The 25,000-nt window shown below is 40.8% G+C and overlaps 1 long non-coding RNA gene across 1 annotated transcript in view; it reads left to right on the top strand.

Moving 5' to 3' along the window:
• Positions 1-25,000, top strand: part of LOC126983301 (uncharacterized) — a 156,080-nt gene that overhangs the window by 123,485 nt on the left and 7,595 nt on the right. Inside the window, exon 4 of the long non-coding RNA XR_007735772.1 lies at positions 5,470-5,579. This is a non-coding gene — a long non-coding RNA (uncharacterized LOC126983301). The remainder of the gene's footprint in view (positions 1-5,469; positions 5,580-25,000) is intronic.

The following is a 25,000-nucleotide window of genomic DNA, read 5'->3' as shown; positions in this document are numbered from 1 at the left end:
GTGTGCGTGTGTGTGTGTTTCCTGTATTGGTTTTCTCATTCATCACTTACTGTTTAATCGTCTCTCTCTCTCTCTCTCTCTCTCTCTCTCTCTCTCTCTCTCTCTCTCTCTCTCTCTCTCTCTCTCTCTCTCTCTCTCTCTCTCTTATTCATATTCTTTATCATTCATTTAGTATTTATTTGGAGACAAAGGAACTGTAATTTTATATATATACTATTTTAGGGTCCTATCAATACTACCTTAATTACGTCGTTTCCTCTATTGTCGTCTATTTTTCTTTTTTTCATACGTTTTCTCTGATTTTTTGTTTTTTTCCTCTTTTGAATGTTATATGATCTCGTCTAATTTTTTTTTTTCGTGGTATTCCTTTTTGGGCTGAACGCGAATTGGTCTGTGATGTTTTTTTTGTGTGTTCGTAAAGGTCAAGTGAAGATTTTTTTTGTGTGTGTTCGTAAAGGTCAAGTGCAGATTTTTTTTTTTTGTGTGTGTGTTCGTAAAGGTCAAGTGTTGATATTCCCTTCTTTTTCTTCTTTCTTCTTCTTTTCTTCTTGTTCTTGTTCTTGTTCTTCTTTTTCTCCTCCTCCTCCTTCATCATCATCATCTCCCTTGTTCTTGGCCTCCTCGCTGACGCCGCGTGAATCATTTATCATCTTTCAACAACGGCCGTGTCTCCTGTTTCATCTTTCAGCGCAGAGGAAAGAATAAAACTCGTTGCTCGTTATTGATTCTGCTCATGATTCTTAAATAACGCTCAGTGTCATTTTCTTTCTTAATTTACGTTGATAGTTTCCCCTAATATTCAGCGAACCCGTTTTTTTTAACAAAGGGGACAGCTCAACGGCACACGAAAAAATGAAACAATAATAATAAAAAAAACCCGCTACTCGCTGCTCCTAAAAAGAATCCAAGGAGGTGGCCGAAAGAGGGGTCAATTTCGTTCTTTTCCTAATCTGTCTACGTGTTTTGAGTTATCATTTGTGTAACCAGGGACGTTATTTTCATTTTTTTTATCAAGCTCTTCTGTTAGCATGTGGGTTTGTATGTAGAGTTTAGCAGAGTCTAACCAAGGGCTGTTGTTGATTTCCTTTCTTATGTGTTTTTAATCTCTTTCACTGTCTGTCAAGTGTAATCAAAAATATAAATGTTAGACTCATTTTCGTTTTTTATTCATTCATTCATTCATTTATTTTCGCTTTTTCCATTTCACTAAGAACTGTTGTTGTTAATTTTCCTTCCTCTTCTCTTTTTAATCTCTTTTTAATCTCTTCATCGTATCTGTCTTGTGTTACCTCAAAATAATGTAGGACTTGTTTTTGTTTTAATTTTTTTCGTTTTTTCGTTTTTACCAAGAAGTACAATTACTATTTTTCCTTTCTCTTTTCTTTTTCAGCCTTTCTCATTTCATCTGTTCAATGTCATCAAAAATACACATGTAGGAGTTTTTATCGTCATTCATTTCTTACCGTCTCTTCCTATTTACTATTTTTCCTTCCTCTTTTCTTTTTCAACCTTTCTCATTTCGTCTGTTCAGTGTCATCAAAAATATACATGTAGGACTTTTTATCGTCATTCATTTCTTACCGTCTCTTCCTATTTACTAATTATCCTTCCTTTTTTATTGAGTCCATGTAGTTATCAAAATATAGATGTAGGACTTATTATCTGTATTAATATCTCATCGTCTCCTCCTCTCCCTCTTCGCTACACGCTCTCCGCTAATTAAAACGTCAGAGAGGGACTTACATTATCGAAAATCACTTCTTGCACCCCGCACTCATCACTTTTTTATTGTGTCCATGTACAGTGGTTATCAAAATATAGAGGTAAGGAATATTATCGTTATGTATTTCTCATCGTCTCCTCCTCTCCCTCTTCGCTGCACGCACTCCGCTAATCAAAAGGTCAGAGAGGGACTTCAGGGGCTATTACACTGGGCAAATTTTCCCGTGGATCTTCAGTCAAACCACGATTTCCGCTGGCGTGGTTCTCATTTGTTTCTTGTTATTGCTGATGATGATGATGGTGAGTAATACCGTCGTCATTTGGTGAAATCTACCGTAGCTTTGCAAGATCGTGGACACGTCAGAAAACCACGGAAATATGAGAACCACGCCAGCGGAAATCGTGGTTTGACTGAAGATCCACGGAAAATTTGCCCAGTGTAATAAATAGCCCCTTAACATTATCGAAAATCACTCGTCTTGCACCCCGCACTCTCCCTTCACACCTCATTCCGCTAAGTGCCCTTTAACCTGTGCTCACCTTTACTGTTTATGAAGCTTGCCTGCTCATGATTTAAAGTCCATTTCGTCCCTGTTCTCTCAGTTTTCTGTTTTACATGCATCGCTAATCTCTCTCTTGCTCTCCTCCCCTTGTACCTCGTGTTCCCCCTTCCCCTCCCTTCCTCTCTCTCCCCGCGTCCCGTCTTCTTTAATAGCGCCAGCCTCTCCCACTTTACTTTACCGGCGCTCATCTTTAGTACCTCCTCCTCTCGACAGGTTAATTGGTGATGCTATATTACGAGTTTTTGTGTCATTTTTTTGTTTCTTTCGTTTTTGTTTTAGTAATTGGTTGGTGTCTTTTTGTTGTTATTTTTCTCCTTTTATTTTTGTTGATGTTTATTTACCTGTTCTCTCTCTCTCTCTCTCTCTCTCTCTCTCTCTCTCTCTCTCTCTCTCTCTCTCTCTCTCTCTCTCTCTCTCTCTCTCTCTCTCTCTCTCTCTCTCTCTCTCTCATCTTTGGTACTTCCTCTCGACAGGTTAATTGGTGATGGTGTTCTGTTCTTTTTTGTGTCTTTCAGGTATTGTGTTTTTTGTTTTGTTTTCCTTTTGAATTGATGTTCCTGAGACAAGCTTTTTTTTTTACCTATATTTTAAACGCTTCACTAATCTATTCTTTTCCTATTTCATTTTCTCATCTTGTTCGTACTTTTGTTTTATTTGTTTTTTTCTCTTTTTTTTGTAACGACTATAATCTTATATCTGTAAACTTATCTTCATCCTAGAATGTCGAGAATGTCAATACACTCCACACCTCTCGAGTTGCTAATGGATTTTCTATTTGAATCTTCCTCCACTTACTGTTTTCGAGGATTAGGGTTATAGCAGGCTTTTTCTGTCTTATTTTTTGTCCATCAACTATCTCCTCTACCGTATTAAAAGAGGCACCATTCACCGTTATTACAAAATCTCGTCACTTTTCTCCTATTTATGAAACTGTAATAAGGTCTACCAGGTTCCGTTAGTCTTAAGTCCATATTATCAAACATTACGCGGCCTTCACACCCATATTTAATAAGACTTTCGTAGAGGTTGTCAGTATTTCCACGGGTAGTTATATGAGCTTATTACAAAATTTCAAGTCACTTTTCTCCCATTCATGAAACTGTAATAACGTCCACAAGCTGCCGTTAGCCCAAAGTCCATATTCTCAGACATTTCCGGTCTACACACACATTTGATAAGGCTTTCGTAGAGGTTGTGTCAGTATTTCCACGGGTAGTTATATGAGCTTATTACAAAATTTCAAGTCACTTTTCTCCCATTCATGAAACTGTAATAACGTCCACAAGTTGCTGTTAGCCCAAAGTCCATATTCTCAGACATTTCCGGTCTACACACACATTTGATAAGGCTTTCGTAGAGGTTGTCAGTATTTCCACGGGTCGTTAAATGAGCTTATTACAAAATTTCAAGTCACTTTTCTCCCATTCATGAAACTGTAATAACGTCCACAAGCTGCCGTTAGCCCAAAGTCCATATTCTCAGACATTTCCGGTCTACACACACATTTGATAAGGCTTTCGTAGAGGTTGTCAGTATTTCCACGGGTAGTTTGATGAGCTTAGTGTTATTTTGACAAGGCTTTAACACTACGAGGTTTTATTTCTAGCGGGCTTTTTTCTACACTTTCTTTTTGTTGTCCTTGGGTTGCTTCCTGTGCTGTAAAAAAAAATGATTGTGAAAAAGAACTCCTGGGACTGTAATCTTCCCTGTGGTTAATAATTAGAGTGAGCCGAAAGCTTCTGATAGTACGGGCCTTATTTTCATATTCTTTCGTTACCAATGGCTCTGATCGATGCTATAGTTTTCCACGTGAAACTGGCCTATGGGGTATTGGCGGCTGCAGAGGAAGCGAGAGGTGTTGAAGGTGTGTGGTAAGGTGCGGGGCTAGGCTAACCCCGCAGCCGCCACTCCCCCATCGGTCAGTTTTACGTGGAAATTCTAAAGCGGTGACCGTCGCCATTGGTAACTATCAAAACAAACAAAATAACTATGAAAGCGGCCCTAGCACACCAACATTTGACAAGGCTTTCGTAGTGGTTGTGGGTCTTTCCATGGGTAGTGTCATGAGCCTAATGGTAGCTTGATAAGACTGGACGTGAAAAGACAACCATGAGAACGCAATTACCTTCCTTTGTGGCGTTTATATATAATTGTTGTGAGGCGAAATTGTAAGGATCTTTTTTCATATTTACGAACAAGTTAAATTTAAGCTGTCTGGAAGAGAGAAAAAAAAACCATGTATTAGGGATTTAGTTGTCGTTTTTATAATAATTTTTTTTATTTATCTGGGGAACTTGGTTTTGTTTGTATTTTATTGTTCTAGGCTAAGTATTAGATTAAGTAATGTTATTATTATTATTATTATTATTTACTTAGCCTAGAACATTATTTTTGTATTTTTTTTCTGTGCTTTTGTGATGGTGTTTAATATTTCTTCTTTTATTTGCTTAATCTGATATTTTGCTTCTTTTATTTTTATCGCCGTTATTCTTAAATGTTAAGACACGCGTTTCTGCCTCTTATGTTTATAGCAATTCTTATTCTGAGCTGTAATGAAATCTTCCCTCCATTCCCAGACGTCCATCTAAAAATACTCGTTTCCATACAAGCTTTTCTCTTTGAAGTGTTATTATACAGTTCTGCCTCGCTCTAGGTTATAACGCGGTGTTCTGGAGGGTGAGGTCAGTCTGGATTTGTTTTAATGTATTTGTGTCCTTTCTAAATTTAAATCACATCTTTTAGTAATTCTTTCTCTTCACTCATAAGCAAAAAATAAATTCCTGGCTCTTAACATATATGAAATTCTTCCTTAACCTAATCTGCAGTCTTCTAATAATTCTGATTTTTCTTATTATCAATATATTTATCTTCCTATCTCTCTCTCTCCCAGCTATATGATTCTTTCTTAACTCTCTATCTCTCTATCTCACTGTATTTACATCTAACTCTCTCCCAGCGATATAAATAATTTTCAACTTAATCTGCAGTCTGCCAATTATCTAATCTCTCTGTCCATCTTCCTTCCTCTTTCTATCTCTCTCCCTTCCCTCAAATAACAGCTCAAGGCCTACTCCATCGCTATCAAATATTAAGATGCAATTCTGCCTCACTTCACTCGTAAATAAATCCATCACCGATCTCGCCTCGCTCCCTTCATCTTAAAACAACGATCTTCCCGTCACAGGAGAAGGGGAGCGGCATCACCTTTACCTGATCACCTGAGGCCCGTTAATTAACCACCGCGGCGTCGCTCACCTGGGCGCGGCTGATGGCTCCGTCGCACCTGTCTGTATGGTGAGTGTTTGTGTGTTTGTTTGTTTATTTATTCAGTGGGATTTAGCTGTCGTTTTTATCTTTTTTTTTAATTATCTGGGGAACGATTTTATTTTTATTTATTTGCTTAATCTGATATTTTGGTTTCCTATTTTTTATTGGTTTGCATTTGTTTAATATGACTTGCTTTTAGTGTTTTAGTATTTAGTCTTGTTTAGTATTACTAGTATTTTTTAGTATTTAGTATTATTCCTTTTAGTGCCATTTCGTTTATTATGACTATGGTCCTTGGTATTATTATTTCTCTATTTGCTTTTTTTTTTAACAACAAAAGTCGACACGAGGGAAACAAAAAGAGTATAGGAAAAATTAAAGCTCGCTACTTGCCGCTCCCAAACAGAAGAGAGTATAGTGTAGCCCAAAGAGAGGCTAAGGCTCATTCTGGGGTTGTTTTTGTGTTCGTATCTAGTTTCTTAGTTGTTTTGTTTATGTGTTTATGTAGCATTCAAAACATGTTCTCTTGTGCTTCAATGATTTTTCTGTGTCAGTTTCCATCTTTTCTCATTCCTTTCATCTTTTTCTCTTATATTTAATCTCTTCCAAGTTTCTCTTCAGTCCCTCCTTCCCTCCTCCTCTTTCTCCCTCACTCAATCTTTCCTTCGTCCATTCTCCTTTCCTTTCTAACATCCATTTCCCTGTCTTATTTTCTCTCTCCCTCCCTGCGTTCCTTTCCTCCAATCATAGTTGAATTAGAAGTGGATTTAAAAAGTACTTCCACTACTACTACTACTACTACTACTACTACTACTACTACTTCTTCTACTACTACTACTACTACTACTTCTTCTACTACTACTGCTACTACGGCTACTACAACTACCTCTACCATAACCACCACAATAAAACCAACATACCAACATCACCATCCCCGCCGCCGCCGCCGCCGCCGCCGCTGCCATTCATTACCGGAGCCAAGCATTTTATAAGCACTTTGGTCGAGTAGAAAAATAGCGTTTCCGTGAAGCGCGTCCCGCCTCTCGTTAGCCCCGGCGCTGCGGTGAGCTTCCCGGAACGACGAGGGAATGCAGGAAACGGAGGCAAAGTAATATGGGTTTGTGTGTGTGTGTGTGTGTGTGTGTGTGTGTGTGTGTGTGTGTGTTTATGTATGTGTCTGTGTGCTTAGGGAGGCCAGTGTATGCAAGGTAAAGAGTGGATAGTGAGTGAAGAGGAACATTAGGAAGTGAATTGGGGGAGAAATTAATGTGTGTGTGTGTGTGTGTGTGTGTGTGTGTGTGTGTGTGTGGAGAGAGAGAGAGAGGGAGAGAGGGACCAGTTCATACAACGTGAAGTAAAGTGTAAATTGTATAGAATAAAGGATTGAGGAAAAATGATGAAAAATGTGAAAGAAAATATCATTCGACGACAATAGCGACTAATAAGTACAGAAAATTATGTGTGAAATAAATGAATTGAGGGAAAATGATGAAAACTGGGTAAAAAATAAAATCATAAGAACATAAGAAGTCTGCAAGAGGGTGGTATAGATATATAGCTTCTGTGAACCTAACCCCATTGGGAAGAGGGAAGGAAGGGGGAAGAGAGAGAGTTAGAAGGAATGACCAAGGAATGCCAGGGAGGGAAGGGCTGGCAGGGAAGGGGACAGGTAGACGAGAAAAGAGAAAATAAGTGGTATTTAGAGGAAAGGAAAAGAAGGGGAGGGAAGGAAGGGCTGGCAGGGAAGGGGACAGGTAGACGAGAAAAGAGAAAAGAAATGGTATTGAGGGGAAAGGAAAAGAAGGGGAGGGAAGGGGACAGGTAGACGAGAAAAGAGAAAATAAGTGGTATTTAGAGGAAAGGAAAAGAAGGGGAGGGAAGGAAGGGCTGGCAGGGAAGGGGACAGGTAGATGAGAAAAGAGAAAAGAAATAGTATTGAGGGGAAAGGAAAAGAAGGGGAGGGAAGGGGACAGGTAGACGAGAAAAGAGAAAATAAGTGGTATTGAGAGGAAAGGAAAAGAAGGGGAGGGAAGGAAGGACCAGGGAGGGAAGAGGGAAGAGCTGGCTGGGACGGGACAGGGCGGGCAGGATTCATCGCGGGCCATTTGCATGCATTTGTCAGGGCGGGTCTGGAGGCGCGCGTCATGTGGGCACAATTAATGGTTTTCTCAGCGCGCCGCATTCATTTTTCACGCTGACAACCGCCCGAAAAACTATACTACCCCGCCCCCGCAGCGCTCTCTCCCTCCCCTCCCTCCTTCCCCCTATACCTGTTCATTTTACTCTCCTTCCCTTTCCCGTCTACTTCCTCTTTTATCCTGCTTAACTATCTGCTCCTCGTCCTTTTTTTCCGTTTTTTCTGTTATCTTATTTTTTTTCTATTTCCTCTTCCTTCCTGTTTCCTTGTTTCCTCCTCTTCAATTTTCCGTTTCCCTTCCTTTCTTTTTTTCTGTTCTTTTGTTTTTTATATCCATGTTTTCTCTATCTTTCTCTCTCCTACCTGATCCTTCCCCCAATCCTCCTTCCAATGAATCTTAACACATCTGCTTCTTTCTTTTTTCTCTGTGTTTGTTTTCCTGTTTTCTTTCTCTCTTTCAATTTATTTTTTTATTTTTTTCTCTTAACCTCTTTCCTTTTCCTCTCTTCCTCCCCTTACCTTTTCATCAGCTTAATGCGTCTTTGTTTTTTTTGTTTCCTTGTTTTCTTTTCTTTCTTTTGCAATGTTATCTCTTCTTTTCTCTCTCTCTCTCTCTCTCTCTCTCTCTCTCTCTCTCTCTCTCTCTCTCTCTCTCTCTCTCTCTCTCTCTCTCTCTCTCTCTCTCTCTCTCTCTCTCTCTCTCTCTCACATCTTTCTATTGGCCAGACATACCTTTTAGCTTTTCTTTCCATTATTATTATTTTTTTTGGTATCTTTTTCAATGTTTCTTCTCTCTCTCTCTCTCTCTCTCTCTCTCTCTCTCTCTCTCTCTCTCTCTCTCTCTCTCTCTCTCTCTCTCTCTCTCTCTCTCTCTCTCTCTCTCTCTCTCTCTCTCTCTCTCTCTCTCTCTCTCTCTCTCTCTCTCTCTCTCTCTTTCTCTTGTTTATTCTTTTCTTTTTCTCTTTCTCTTCTCTCTCTTCTCTCCTCTTTCTCTCTCTCTCTCTCTCTCTTTTCTCTCTCTTTCTCTTCTCTTCTCTCTTTCTCTCTCTCTCTCTCTCTCTCTCTCTCTCTCTATCTTTTTCATCTTTCTCTCTCACTTTTCCAATTCCTTCCACTTAGTACACATCTGTTGCTTTCTTTTCCTTTCTTTTCGTTTCCTTCTTGTTTGATCCATTTCCCTCTTTCGTTTGTTTCTGTATTCTTTCCGCGTCTTTTTGGAAACACACACACACACACACACACACACACACACACACACACACACCACTCTACTTTTTCTTTTTTTTCCTCTCATTCTTCCTTTTTCCTTCTCCTTGTTCCTTCTTTTTATTCTCTTTTCTTCCTTGTCTACTCTTTCGTAATGTTGCTACTCTCCATCTACGTTCTTTTTCTTTTTCCATTTTTCCTTCTCTCTCTCTCTCTCTCTCTCTCTCTCTCTCTCTCTCTCTCTCTCTCTCTCTCTCTCTCTCTCTCTCTCTCTCTCTCTCTGTTCTCCTTTTCTTTATTATTTTTTCTCTTCTTTTTTATCTGGTTTCTCTGTTTCCTTTGTCATGTCTTTTCTTTCTTTTCTTTTTGCTTTTCTTTTGCTTTCTTCCTCCGTCTCCTTATTTTTCATCTTTTTCTTCTTCCCTTCTTGTTTTCCTCTCCATTGCACTTTTCCTTTCATCTTTGTTCCTTTTTTCCTATTTTCTCATTTTATTTTCTTCGTCCTCGTCTTCTTCTTTCTTCTTTTTATTTTGGGTTCTTTTTACCATTTCCTTCTGTTTCTGACCACATCTAAATCACCCTTTCTCTCTCTCTCTCTCTCTCTCTCTCTCTCTCTCTCTCTCTCTCTCTCTCTCTCTCTCTCTCTCTCTCTCTCTCTCTCTCTCTCTCTCTCTCTTCATTATTCTTTCTTCCTTCCTTCCATCTTTCTTTCGTTCGTTCTTTTTTTATTTATTTATTTTCGTTTTTCTTTTTCATTCATTCATCCATCCATCCATCCGTCCTTTCATTCCTTCCTTCCTTCTCTCTTTGTTTGTTTGTTTGTTTCTTTCTTTCTTTCTTTCGTTTTCTTTATTTTTATTTTCATTCATTCATCCATCCATGCATCCCTTCATTCCTTCCTTCCTTCTTTTTTTTCTTTCTTTTTTCTTTCTTTCGTTTTCTTTCTTTTATTTTTTCTTATTCATTCATCCATCCATTTCTTTCTTTCTTTCTTTCTTTCTTTCCTTATTCATTCATCCATCCATCCCTTCTTTCTTTCTTTCTTTCTTTCTTTCCTTCTTTCTTCCTTTCTTTCCATCTTTCTTTCTTTCCTCTATTCTTTCTTTCATTCTTTGGTTCTTTCGTAAGTCACCAAGAAGACGGCGCTGTTTTTCCTTATTAGCGTTTCTTTGTTTCTCTCGACTTATTTTTGTGACATGAAACTCGAAACCATAAGAGCAAGTGTTTGTGTGTGTGTGTGAGTGTGTGTGTGTGTGTGTGTGGTTTCATATATACTTGTTCTATCTAATTAATGGACACACACACTCACACACACACACACACACTCACACACACACACACACACACACACACACACACACACACACACACACACACACTTAATGGCGAGTCTCCTGTATTTATTGTCATCTTCATAATCCTCCTCCTCCTCCTCTTCTTCCTCCTCCTCCTCCTCTTCCTCCTCCCCCTCCTCCTCCATCTTCCTCAATTTCAGGCTGGATGAAAGAGAAAAGGCAAAAAGGAATTAAAAGAAAACAAAAACAAATGCTAGAGAGAGAGAGAGAGAGAGAGAGAGAGAGAGAGAGAGACATTTGCATAGCACGTCAATTAAGAGGACGAATTGCAATATCAAGAAAGTCAATCAAAACTCGTGACGGGAAGGGGGGAGAAGGGGGGAGAAGGGGGGAGGGAGGGGGGGGGGGGAGAGGGAGGGAGGAGGCAAGGGAGGAGGGAGAGTGGGAGGAACGAGAAGAGAAGGGAAAGAAAGGGTGGGTGGGAAGAGAAGGGAGAGATGGAGATGGGAGGAAAAGAATGAAGGAAGGGAGGGAGGGAGGGGAGAAGGAGAGAGGGAGAGAAGAGACGGATGGGAAGGGCGCTAAAGAAGTGTGAGCGAGAAGCAGGAAGGTAAGAAGAAGGAAAGGTAAGAATGTGAGATAGGGAGGGAGAGAGAAGGAGAGAAAATATGAGAAGGGAAGATAAAGTAGGAAGATGATGTGAGATGGAGGATGGAAATGAAGGGAATGAATGAAATTTAGGAGAGTGTAAGGTTGGGAATTAAAGGGAGTACTCAAAGGGAGATAGGGAGTTTTTAAGGGAGTGAAGGATAGGTGATAGGATTTAAAGGTGGGAAGGGAAGGGAAGAATATGAGAGGGAGGATGGAAATGAAGGGAATGGATGAAAGTTAGGATAGTGGAATGTTGAGAATTAAAGGAGGTACTCAAAGGGAGATAGGGAGTTTTTAAGGGAGTGAAGGATAGGTGATAGGATTTAAAGGTGGGAAGGGAAGGGAAGAATATGAGATGGAGGATGGAAATGAAGGGAGTGGACGAAAGTTAGGATAGTGGAATGTTGAGAATTAAAGGAGGTACTCAAAGGGAGATAGGGAGTTTTTAAGGGAGTGAAGGATAGGTGATAGGATTTAAAGGTGGGATGGGAAGGGAAGAATATGAGATGGAGGATAGAAATGAAGGGAATGGACGAAAGTTAGGATAGTGGAATGTTGAGAATTAAAGGGAGTATTCGAAGGGGGATAGGGAGTTTTTAAGGGAGGGAAGGATAGGTGATAGGATTTAAAGGTGGGAAGGGAAGGGAAAAATTTGAGTGTAGTCTGCGGAAAAAAAATACTTGTTAGTCACGTAAGATACACTCACTCTTTACCTCCATAACTTCACCTAAATAGCAAAACTGATTTATCTATTATTCTTTCATCTTTATTCATAACTTCAGCAAAATACCATAACCAATGAATATAGAACTTCTGATTTATCTTTTATTTTCATCATCATTGACACCTTTAATAAAATAGATTGTCCTGTGAATATTCAAACACTGATTTATATTATACTTTCACCTGTATTAATAACTTCAGCAAAATACCATAACCAATGAATATAGACCTTCTGATTTATCTTTCATTTTCATCATTCACTCCTTTAATAAAATAGATTGACCTGTGAATATTCAAACACTGATTTATATTATACTTTCACCTGTATTCATAACTTCAGCAAAATACCATAACCAATGAATATAGAACTTCTGATTTATCTTTTATTTTCATCATCATTCACACCCTTAATAAAATAGATTGTCCTCTGAATATTCAAACACTGATTTATATTTTCATCTTTATTCATAATTTCCCTTGAAAATAGTATTACTGATTCATGTATGTATGTAATTTTCTTCTTTTCCTTTCTTTTTCTCTTTCTTTCTTCTTCTATCCGGAGCAATTTTATGTTATGAGTTGTCTTTTGTCTTCTTTTCCTATTCCTTGTCATTTTTGTCATCTCCTTAACTTTTTACTCGGCGTCCCTCTTGCATAGTTTATTCACTTGCTTGCTCTCTTCTTCTTCTTTCTCCTCTTCTTGTGTGAGAGGAAGGAGGAGGAGAAGGAGGAGGAGGATGGAGGAAAAAATCATCATCATCATTATCATCATCATCATTATTTATCTAAAACATCATTGAACCCGCGTAAGACCAATCCCACCGCCCACCTCCTTCTCCTCTTCCTTTTCCTCCTCCTTCATTCACATAACAAAACAAAAACACACAAAAAGTAATTGAGTCCCCCTTTAAAATTATTCCGAAGTCAGTGACCCGTTTTTTATATCTCCGGCGGACAATTGAAAACGGGAAGAGGGACTAATTTGATGGGCTCCTTCGCATTATAAGACATTAGGTGAGATTACGAATGAGGAAAAGAGTGGAAGGAAAAGTCAGTGAGGGTCTTTTTACGAGAGAGGGAGAGGGAGGGAGAGGGAGGGAGGAGAGGGAGAGGGGGGAGAGGGGGAGGGAGAGGAGGAGGGAGAGAGGGAGAGGGAGGGAAAGGGAGGGAGAGGGAGCTAAAGGGTGAGGGAGGGAAAGAGTGAGGGAGCGAAAGAGGGGAGGGGAGGAAGAGAAAGAGAGAAGAAAGGGAGAGAGAGAGAGAGAGAGAGAGAGAGAGAGAGAGAGAGAGAGAGAGAGAGAGAGAGAGAGAGAGAGAGAGAGAGAGATAATAATGGAGGATATAAGGGGAATTAAGGGGAAAGAAAGTGGAGTCTCTCTCTCTCTCTCTCTCTCTCTCTCTCTCTCTCTCTTCTCTATAACTTTCTTCTTTTAGCCGTTCGAAGCAATATTTCTCTCTCTCTCTCTCTCTCTCTCTCTCTCTCTCTCTCTCTCTCTCTCTCTCTCTCTCTCTCTCTCTCTCTCTCTCTCTCTCACTTCCTTTCTCCTTTTATTCTTCTCTCACGTCTTTCCTCGTGCATTCCTCCGGGGCCTTCCTTTCTTCCTGTCTTCCTTTCTTCTTTCCTCCATCCTGAGCAATGTAGTGTTAGGAGTCTTGTCTTCTTTTCCTCCTCTTTATCTTCTTTGTCATCTCCTTCTTCTTAACTTTTCCTCGGCGATTCCACTTGCATAGTTTCCTCGCTTGCTTGCTATCTTTTTCCTCTTTTCTTTGTCTTTCTTTTTTATTCTGTGCTTCAGCAAGTGTGGGAGGGAGAGAGAGACGGAGGAGAAAAGGGAGGAGGAGGGAGGGAAAAAATAGATGCTGGTAGATAGGTAGATAATGGGAGATGAAGGTTGGATAGGAACGGAGAGAAGGGAGAGAAGGAAGATGTAGAGGGAGAGAAAAAGGGATGCTGGTAGATAGGTAGATAATAGGAGGTGAAGGTAGGATAGGAAGGGAGAGAAGAAGGGAGGGAAGGAAGAAGACTTAGAGGGAGAGAAAAAGGATGAAAGGAGATAAGAAAATAAGGAAAGAAGGAAGAGAGAGAGGAAAAGGGAGACGGGAGAGAGGGAGACTGCCAGGCAAGATTAAATTAAGGAAGGACAGTCAGGCAAAAAAAGGAAATAAGAAGAGAAAGGAAGGAAGGAAAGAAGGAAGGAAGGATAGAAGGAAGGAAGGAAGGAAGGAGGGAGTCAACCGGTGTGTGATCTCCCTTTAGAACACACACACACACACACACACACACACACACACACACACACAGGGGAGCAGGAGGGAGGACATTCCAGTGCTGTCCCCCAGGGTTTGTGTTCCCTCGTGTGACCCTGTTTTTTCTTACCCTGTGTTGTGTTTGCTTCCCTTGTGTTGCTCGTGTGTTGCTAATGCTGTCTTGTTATCTTGTCTTGAAGTGTTGTCTTGTGTTGTTTTATTTCTGAGGTGTTTGTGTTTGTGTACTTTTGCTTTGCTGAACGAATGAGGGAAGGAAGGGGAAGGAAGGGGAAGGGAAGAGAGGGGAAGGAAGGGGAAGGAAGGGGAAGGGAAGAGAGGGGAAGGGAGGGGAAGGAAGGGAAGGGAAGGGAGGGGAAATGCATGAAGGGAAAGGACAATGTGGTAATGGAAGGAAGGGAAAGGGAAAAGATGGTAAATCAACAATAAATAAATAAAGAAAAAGAAAGAAGAAAAAAAAAAGATTGAGAACGAGAATAGAATAGAAAGAAAGAATATGAATGAACGAAAGAAAGTGAAAGCAAGGAAGAGCCAACCCAACTCAACCCAACCCAACCCAACTCAACCTAACCTCACCCAACACTCACTAACCCAAGACACAACAAGCCAAGCCCATCCCTGCCCTTATAAACCCAACAGATGAGACCTAACAAGCCCTGAGACACACGAAAGCCCAGGGGAGAACGAGGGAAATGAGGGGAAAGGGGAAGGGAAGGAGGGGAAGGGAAAGGGAATGAAGGGAAAGGAAAATCTGATGCTGGGGGAAGGGAGAAGGATAAGGGAAAAAATGGGGAAGGGAAGGAAGGGAAAAAGAGGAGAAGGGGAAAAGAAGAGGGGGTTAGAGGAGAGGAGAAGAGGGAGAAGAAATGAAGGGGAAGAGAAGAGGATATAGAGGAGTGGATTAGAAGGGTAGGGAGGCGAGAGAGAGAGAGAGAGAGAGAGAGAGAGAGAGAGGAGAGGAGAGGAGACAGACATTATTCCCAGGGGAGTTGAGCAGGGAGGGAAAAGTGTTAGTGAGTGTGTGTGTGTGTTTGTGTACTCTTACCCCCCCTCCTCACCCCCCCGCCCCCCTCAGGAGATGACCAATTGTCGTGTTGATAGAAACTCGTCGCTCGCCCGGAAATTGACCAACAAGCGAGTGAGACAAGTTACCAGCCCACAGTTTTTATGTATGTGAGGCTCGCTGGCTGGCTACCTGGCTGACTGAGTGGCTGGCTGGAAGGATGACTACATGGCTTGCTGGCTACTTGACTGACTGACTGAGTGACTGGCTGGCTACCTGGTTGGCTGACAGACTGACTAAGTGGGTGACTGGCTGGCTGGGTGACTGACTGGCTGTTTGGCTGGCTTACTGACTTGCTAGGTGGGTGAATGAGTGACTGACTGAGTGACTGACTGACTGACTGACTGACTGAATGAATGAATTAATGAATGAATTGTTGCCTGCCTGCCTGCCTGACTGACTGACTGGCTGACAATGAATGAATGATTGGCTGCCTAAGTGATTAACTGGCTAGCCGGTTTGTGAAATAATGTAGATGTGAAAGGAAAAATAACGGTGAATGCAGGCAGGGAATAATCGAAAGTGTAGATAGGCGTAGATGTGGGTGTTTGTACTGCCCGTGTGTGGGTGTGGGTGTGGCTGGGAGTGGGTGACTAAGTGGATTATAGGCTGGCGTGTAGGAGGGTGGATGAGCTAAAATTGTGCGCGTGGAGCTTGTAGGCAAAGTGTGGTTATAGCTTGTTTTTTTTTTTTTTGTCTGTCGCTCTTAATATTTTTCATTTTTATCGCGTTTTCTTTTTTTTTCTCTCCCCCTCTGTCGGTCATTTTTCTGTGTGTCTCTCTTAATCTTTTCATTTTTATCGCGTTTTTTTTTTTCGCTCGGTCTTTTTTTTTTGTCTGTCTCTCTACCTGTACGTCTGTCTCGGTTGGTCTGTCTGCGTCTGTCTGTCTGTATCTCTTCATCTGTCTGTCTGTCATCCTCTTCTTTTCATGTTTGTCTATCGATCTGTCTGTCTGTCTTTCTGTCTCACCATGTCTATCTGTTTTTCTGTATCTATTTGTCTGTCTGTGTGTGTCTGTCTATCCTGTCGTTTTCCTTATTGTTTTATCTGTATGCCCGTCTGTTTCTGTCTCTCTATACCCCCATCTGTCTGTGTATCTGTCTTTCTGGGTGTCTGTTTATTTTTCTGTCTATCTATTCGCCTGTCTAACCTGTTTTTCCCGTCTGTTTCCTCTCACACTATACCCCCCAATCTGTCTGTGTATATGTTTCTCTGTGTCTGTCTGTATCTTTCTGTCTGTCTGTTCGCTTGTCTAACCCGTTTTCCCGTCTGTTTCCGTCTCACACTATACCCCCCAATCTGTCTGTGTATATGTTTCTCTGTCTGTCTGTATCTTTCTGTCTGTCTGTTCGCCTGTCTAACCTGTTTTCCCGTCTGCTTCCGCCTCACACTATAGCAATCAGCCCGTCCATAAGTCCATATCTATACCCATCTGTCTGTGTGTCTGTGTCCATTCGCGTGTCTGTCTGTCTGTGTGTCTGCCTCCCTTTCAGCAACACAGCATCAAAAGCAATCACTCATTCGCCGGGAAACACTTCGCGTCACGGATTGTCATTGTTTTCCAGCAACACAGTGGGACAGTTTTGCTTTATGTCATGTTGGATTTAATTTCCCGTTATGGACTTATAGAGTGCTGACTGTGTGTGTGTGTGTGTGTGTGTGTGTGTGTGTGTGTGTGTGTGTGTGTGGCGTGATTGGTTGCATATTGGCCGGTTATTATCGCTTGGCACAGGTGAGCATGGCCAGGTGTTTTTTGGGGAATTAATTAACAGGTGTTGCAAAGGTAAATAAAGGAGTGGGGAGGTAATACGTATAGGGAAGAAATTTGATGCGGTTTTTGTTTTTTATGTGTTGTTTTAGGTGTTTATTATTATTGGTGTTGTTGTTATTATTATTATTATTATTATTATTATTATTATTATTATTATTATTATTATTATTATTATTATTATTATTATTATTATTATTATCATTTTTCTTCTTCTTCTTCTTCTTCTTCTTTATATTGTTATCCCCAGCACGAACTTTTGTCATCTTTTTTAATTAATTTTACACAACTACTCAAAATTTATATCCTTTGTTAAAAACTGGAAAGGAAAAGGTAACCAAACCGAATCGAACCACCACCACCACCACCACCATCACCACCACCATCACCACCTCCACCACCACCATCATCATCACCACCACCACCATCATCATCACCAACATCACTATTTTAATCACAATCATCATCACCACTATCACCATCATCATCATCACCACCACCACCACCACCATCATCACCAACATCACTATTTTAATCACAATCATCATCACCACTATCACCATCATCATCACCACCACCACCACCACCACCACCACCACCACCACTATTTTAATCACAATCATCATCACCACTATCACCATCATCATCACCACCACCACCACCACCATCATCACCAACATCACTATTTTAATCACAATCATCATCACCACTATCACCATCATCATCACCACCACCACCACCACCATCATCACCAACATCACTATTTTAATCACAATCATCATCACCACTATCACCATCATCATCATCATCGCCACCATTTTCACATTCACATCACGATCCGAAATTAATACTCCTGGTAAAAAATAAAAACAAAAAACATTCCAAGTAAAAGTGAAATAAGAAAAAAAAAAACTAACATACCACTTACCAAAAAACAGCAACCGCCACATCGCAGGAGAATCTGAAAGGAGGAGGAGGAGGAGGAGAAGGAGGATCTTGCACAAAAAAAAGGGACGATGCAAAAGATAGAAAAAGATCGCTCGGGGAAAAATGCTCCAGCCAGACTTGTCCTTTGGCATAATGTTTTTTTTTCCCCTTTGAGACGAGAGGAAGGAAAGGAAAGAGCAGAGAGGAGAGGCGAAGTTTATATTGCAGTAACCCCTTGAGTTGCGTCCAATCCCTGAGAGAGAGAGAGAGAGAGGGAGAGAGAGAGAGAGAGAGAGAGAGAGAGAGAGAGAGAGAGAGAGAGAGAGAGAGAGAGAGAGAGAAACAGATCGATAGAGATAGAGAGAAAGACAGTTATTTTCCCATATCTAAATGACACACACACACACACACACACACACACACACACACACACACACACACACACACACACGTACATTTCCCCTACCTCCCCCCCCCCCCCCACCCACCCACACACACACACACACACACACACACACACACACATACTCCCTTCCCTCCACTCCCCCACACGAACATTATCTCCCACATCCCTTCCTCCACACATACCCCCTCCCCCCCTCCACACACTCGCACAATAGACACACAGACACATTAATTTTGGCGTTTTAATGAAGGGCGGTAATTATTGTCGAGTTCCACACTTTCATATCTGAGGGAGATGATTACCGTCGCTTGATTCAATAATTCTGCACCGATCACGAATACTCAGAACGCGGCTAAATTTAATCAACAAATCCATTACACAGTGCGGAGTGACCAGCTAATAATTGACTGGGCTTTCGGGGGGCTACAGGTAAGGTGTGTGTGTGTGTGTGTGTGTGTGTGTGTGTGTGTGTGTGTGTGTGTTGTTATTTGAATATGGGAAATGATTAAATTTTTCTCTTCCAGTAAAGGGATTGGGTTACTGTTATTGTACTTATATTGTGTTTGTTTGTTTGTGTGTTTGTGTTTTTTTTTTTGTGTGTGTGTGTATTTATTTCCTATCGATTTCTTCCTTTTTTGTCCTCTCTCTCTTTCTCCATTATATATATATTTTTTCTGTTTCCCTATTATCATCTTCTCTCGTGTATTTTTGTCTTTTTTGTCTTATTTTGTTTTTTTGTTTTTTTTTCTCTCCTCATTCATTCCGTTTTCCTCTCACTTTCTACACGATTTTCCTCATTGTCTTTTTTCTATTTTCTTTCCTTTCTTTTTCCTTCTTATGACTCCCTTTTTTTTTCAATTATCTCCACGTCCACACTGCGTCCCTATTAATAACTTCCCCCTCTCTCTCTTTCCTGTGTGTGTATTGGACAGGCATGCAGACAGGTATACACAGGTGGGCGGGACAGGGGGGCAGAGCATAGCAGACCAGGTGGACGCCAAAATGAGATCGGCCCTGTATTTATAATTTCAGAGTTGCGCGCGCGGGTTGAAAAAAAAAATAATAATAACAAATGGAACGCTGCAGGATTTTTTTTTAGGGTACAGGAAGGAGACGCTAATGTATTCGATGACGTTGTATTATCCGTGGCGTGAATGTTATGTGCTTTATTTTTTTTAAGGGGGGCGGGGGGGAATGGGGGATTGGGGGGTGTATTAGAGGACCGTTTTCCTGTTTGTTTTTATTACTGTTTTTGAAGCATTTCCGTCGCATTTAAAAAAAAAAAAAGGGATCGGAGTAGCTGTTATTTTTTTGGGGGGGTGAGTGAGGGGGGGAAGGGGCGGAAGAGGGGGTGTATTAGAGAACCGATTTCCTTTTTTTTTTTTTGTATTATTGAAACATTTCCGTCACATTAAAAAAACAGGGTAGGAGTAGAAGTGTTTACTTTTGGGGTGGGGGGTGGGGGGCTGAGGAAGGGGGGGAAGGGCGGGGGGGGGAGAGAGAGGAGGTGTATTAGAGAACCGTTTTCCTGTTTGTTTTTATTACTATTTTTTAAGCATTTCCGTCGCATTAAATTAAAAAAAAAAACAGGGTTGGGTAAGCATTTTTTTTTGGGGGGGGGTGAAGATGGGGGGGAGAGGGGGGTGTATTAGACTAATTAGAGGACCGTTTTTCTGTTTTTCTTTTTGTAATATTGAAGCATTTCCGTCGCATTAAAGAAAACAAAAGAAAACAAAACAGTGTCGGGATATTAGTAACCTTTTTCTTTGTTAGTGGTTCGAGTAAAATAAATTAATATTATAGTTCTCTGCCCCCGAAATGACAGCCAGTTTGTTTTTATTATCGGGTCATTAATAAAACAACAATGTGAAGGGAGGGTTAGAATTTTTTAGCAAGGAAAAAAACAATATATAGTTTATGCGCGCGCGTTTTAAATAGAGTCCAGTACTTGTATTATCTTTTGTGTCCGTGAGTGTATTTGAAAAAGGTTTGCCGGCGTTAGTTTTGGAGTTTCAGTGAAGAAATATAGAAAAAAAAATGATGGTTTTGTATTTTTTTCGGCTACTTTTTCCACTTATTTATTTATTTATGTTATTTATTTTGTTTATTTTGTTTATTTTATTATTTTTTTTTTTGGCTATGTATTTAAATTAATTGTTTTTTGGTTACTGTACTTTCTGTTTATATATTTACTTGTTTTTATTTATTTTTTGTTTATTTTGTTTGTTTTGTTTATTCTGTTTATTTCCTGGCTATTGTTTTCATATTCTTTGTTTTTTTATTACTATACTTTCTACTTATTTATTTACTTATTATTCATTTTTTGTTTATTTTGTTTGTTTTGTTTATTCTACTATTTATTTCCTGGCTACTTTTTCTTTTTCTTCATTTTTTTTATCTGTTTGTTATTTTATTTGTTTCCACTTGTCCGTATTTTATTCTCTTCCTTTCCACGATCTAAGCGCTTATAAGACGCGAGTATCAAGGGTCTCTATCCTAAATTGCTTTCCTTTTTTTCAATTTCTTCTGTTTGGTTTCTTTTATCTACTCGTTCTCTATTATTTTTTTCCCCTTTAATGTGATTCCTTTTTTTCTGTATCTTTAGTTCTCTTCATTTTTCCTGTTTTCCTTTTATTTATATTTTTTCTGCTTTGTTTTTTTATTTTTCCAGTTTTTATTTTATTATGGTTTTCTTTTAATTCTCTTCTCCTTTAAAATCTCCTGTTCTTTTCGTTTATCATCTCGTACTCTCTTATTTTTTTCCTGTTTTCTCTGTTTTAATTTTTCCTGCTCTTTGTTTTTGATTTTCCCTGTTTTTATTTTTGTTTTTGTTGTCTTGTATCAGTTCTCTTGTTCTTATTTAAAATTTCCTGGTCTTTTAATTTAATTTACTTTCACGTACTCATTTAATTTCTGCTGTTCCCTTTTCTAATCTTCCTTTTTTTTCCCTGTTTTATTTTTAATTTTGTTGTCTTGTTTTAATTCTCTCGTTCTCCTTTAAAATCTCCAGTTCTTCTCTTTTTTTTTTCTCTCGTACTCATTTAATTTCTCCTGTTCTCTTTTTCGTTAATACAGAAAAAAATCTCCAAGTAATAATTTAATAGTTTCTTTTTATTATCACTGCAGCATTTCCTACCCCTTTAAAGAGGTCCAGTAGTTCCGTAAATAAAAGATTATGCAAAAGTACCATAATTTCGCTTTTTTCTTTATCGCTGAATCATTAAACAAAATTATGAAAAATGGCTCAAATCTGGTTCAGTGAGGGAAAAAAAAGCTGCGCGCATATTAAATTCATCGTTTGTTTTTATTGCCGGGAAAAAAAAAACAGCATAAAGGAATTCGGATCTTTAGAGAGAGAGAGAGAGAGAGAGAGAGAGAGAGAGAGAGAGAGAGAGAGAGAGAAAATGTAGTTTATTCGCTCGCATTGAATTCTGTTTGTTTTTCATATCGGAACATTTCTAAAGCACAAAAGGAGTTGGAATTTCAGTAATAATATAAAAGAAAAACGTAATATTTGATGGAAAACTATTTGAATTCACCTCCGCGCGGCTGTAGACCAAGAGATTACGCTGCGTTCTGTGCGTGCAAGTGGAGCGGCCATCTGCGTGTGGAAGTGTACCTCACTCCACCTTACCTTACCTTACCTTACCTTGCCTTTCGTTTTCTTTCCTTCCCTTCCCTTCCCTTCCTTTCCCTTACCTAACTTCACCTCACCTCACCTCACCTAACCTTACCTTACCTTACCTTACCTTACCTTACCTTCCCTTCCCTTTTCCTCCCTTCCCTTCTCTTCCTTTCCCTTACCTAACTTCACCTCACCTCACCTTCCCTTCCCTTCCCTTCCCTTCCCTTCCCTTCCCTTGCCTTCCCTTTTCTTTCCTTCCCTTCCCTTCCTTTCCCTTACCTAACTTTACCTCACCTCACCTCACCTTACCTTACCTTACCTTACCTCACCTGACCTTACCTGCTCATGTCCGCCAGGTAGCCAGAGGTAGTCACACCGCACCTTGTCATACTTCCCATACCTTACCTGTGCGAGAGTACGGAGTGGGTGGCGTGTGTTAGCCGTAGAGTAAGGAGTGGATGGCGTGCGTGACAGTGGCGTAAAGAGAAGGTAAAACGCGTTAAAAGTGCGTAGTTCTTACCCCTTTAGTACGCAAGGGAAGTGTCTGGGTACGCGGGTGCTCTTGGAAGTATTTGAAAGACATAGAGAAAAACAACTACAAAAAATACTGAAAAATACTTACATAGGAAGATATCTAGTTACAAGGTATACATATATAGTTTGGGTACGCGGGTGCTCTTGTAAATATTTGAAAGACATATAGAAAAAAAAAACTAACAATACTGAAAAATACATACATAGGAAGATATCTAGTTAAAAAGTTATACATGAAATAGTTACGTGTATTTTTTAATTAAACATATGTAAGAAATGACATATCTTTACAATGCTGAGAAAACTTGATGGAAATACTTTATGAGGAAAGAGAGAGATGATATGAGCGGCATCACCACCACCACCATCACCACCACCATCATCACTACCATCACCACCACCATCACCATCATCACCACCACCACCACCATCATCACCACCACCATCATCACTACCATCACCACCACCACTACCATCACCACCACCACCATCACCACCACCATCACCACCACCACTACCATCATCACCACCACCACCACCACCATCATCACCACCACCATCATCACTACCACCACCACCACCACTACCATCACCACCACCACCATCACCATCACCACCATCATCACCACCACCAAGAACAGTAATATCATCATCATTCATCAATACCACCACCTACCTTCACCACTTAACACCACCACCACCATCACCACTATCACCCCCCACCCCCACCCACCATCACAACCCATCACCATCAATACCACCACATTTACTCCCCACTCCCCCACCACCACCACCACCACCGCCGCCGCCGCCGCCCAGTGAACCAATTTGTCCCCGTAATCCCCATCAGGAAGGGTAATAGACAATTTACATGGGGAACAACACCTTGCCGAGGGAAAAATGGGCGCCGCGAACTGATCTTTGGGGCTGGGCGGCGGGCTGGGCGGCTTTTTAGTTGGGCTTAAATATAAAAGGTTGGGCTGATTTAGGGCGGTTTTAGGGCGGGTTTTAGGGTGATAAGGGCGAGTTGGGCGACTTTGGGATTTTTTTTAAGACTATATATATTATTTTTTTTTGGGGGGGGGTGTTGAGCGGATAATTTAGGGGGGGGGGATCTGAATGTATTTTTTTTGGGGGGGGGAGACTGACCGGATTTTTTTTGGGGGTGACTAAATTTTATTTGAAAGGGTAACTGAATGATTTTTTAGGGGGGTTATGGGCCCCGTTTTTATTGGGGGGGGCGACTCTAATTGATTTTTTAAGGGGGTGATTTTATGTTTATTTATTTTTATGGGTGGATGACGGGATATTTATTTGTTTGTTGAGTCGGGCGTAAAAATGGAGGCTCTTGGTCATGACTGGATAAGTATACACACTAATCTATGACATTCTCTCTCTCTCTCTCTCTCTCTCTGCGGAAACACTGGCCAAAGAAACGCTAACGAAGCAGCGAGGAATAAAACTTTTTCTTGTTCTGCTAATTGTCTGCTTGCCTTTGTGGGGTGGGGGGGAGGGGCAGATTAGGAGAAGAGGCAAGGAGGAGGAAGGGAGGAAAGAAAGAAAGGGAAGCAGTGAAGAAGAAAGGTGAGGGATGAGGAAGGAGGAGGAAAGAAAGACAGGAGTTGGTGAGGAAGACGGAGAGGTAGGAGGAGGAGGGAGGATTAGAAGGGGAGGAAAGGAGGAAAGAAAGAAGGGAGGGAAACGGTGAAAAAGAAGAAAGGGGAGGGATGAGGAAGGAGGAGGAGAGAGAGAGACAGGAGTAGGTGGGAAAGACGGAGGAGGAGGAGAAGGGAGGAAAGGAGACAGGGGAGGAAAGGAGGAAAGAAAAAAGGGAGGGGAAACGGTGAAGAAGAAGGGAGGGTCTGAGGAGGATGTTAATAGGAGGAAAGGAGGAAGGGAGGAAGGAAGGGAGAAAAGAAAGGAAATTAGATGATAAAGGAGGAGGAAAAAGAGAGACAGGAGCAAAGAGGGAGGAGAAAGAGGAGAGACAGAAGCAAGGATGAAGGAAAAAGAGGAAAGAAAAGGAGGAATGATGATAAAAAAGAATAAGGGAAAGGAAGGAAAAGAAGAGGCAAGGAAGAAGGAAAGTAAGGGAAAGGAAAGGTAAGAGGGAACACCTTTTTCTCCCCTCCCTTTGTTTTCTCTCCCTCTCCTTCCTTCCCTCCTTCCTTCCCTCCTTCCTTCTCTCCTTCCTTCCCTCCTTCCTTCCTTCCCTCCTTCCTTCTCTCCTTCCTTCCCTCCTTCCTTCTCTCCTTCCTTCCCTCCTTCCTTCCTTCCCTCCTTCCTTCTCTCCTTCCTTCCCTCCTTCCTTCCTTCCTTCCTTCCTTCCTTCTCTTTACCTCCATCTTTGTTTGTCTTTCCTCCTTTGTTTCTTCTCTCCCCTTCTGCTTCCTCTTCCTCCTCTGGGCCATTCAACCGTGAGAGAGAGAGAGAGAGAGAGAGAGAGAGAGAGAGAGAGAGGGAGAGAGGGAGAGAGAGAGATTCCTAACGTATATTTGTGACCTCATTTGACCCTTGACCTTAATTTATACGTACTGTCCTTACTCACCTTTACGACTAACACACACACACACACACACACACACACACACACACACACACACACACACACACACACAAAGGACATCAAAGCAAGATCTCATTACGGAATGCACAAATAAAACAAAAAAAACAAAAACAAATAAACAAAAAATAAACAAATAAATAAATAAACTCATTCTCACCTGAAATGCCACACCTGATCGTGACGTTAATTAATCAAGATAATTTGCGTTACACCTGGCCGGGTTAATGGAGGGGGTAGGGGTAGGGGGTTGGGGGGTAGGGGATGGGTTGGGGGGGTGACA

This window comes from Eriocheir sinensis, chromosome 53 (assembly GCF_024679095.1).
Source record: "Eriocheir sinensis breed Jianghai 21 chromosome 53, ASM2467909v1, whole genome shotgun sequence".
Taxonomy (NCBI): domain Eukaryota; kingdom Metazoa; phylum Arthropoda; class Malacostraca; order Decapoda; family Varunidae; genus Eriocheir; species Eriocheir sinensis.
The sequence above is the reverse complement of the archived record's forward strand: the minus strand, read 5'-3'. Positions and strand labels throughout refer to the sequence as shown.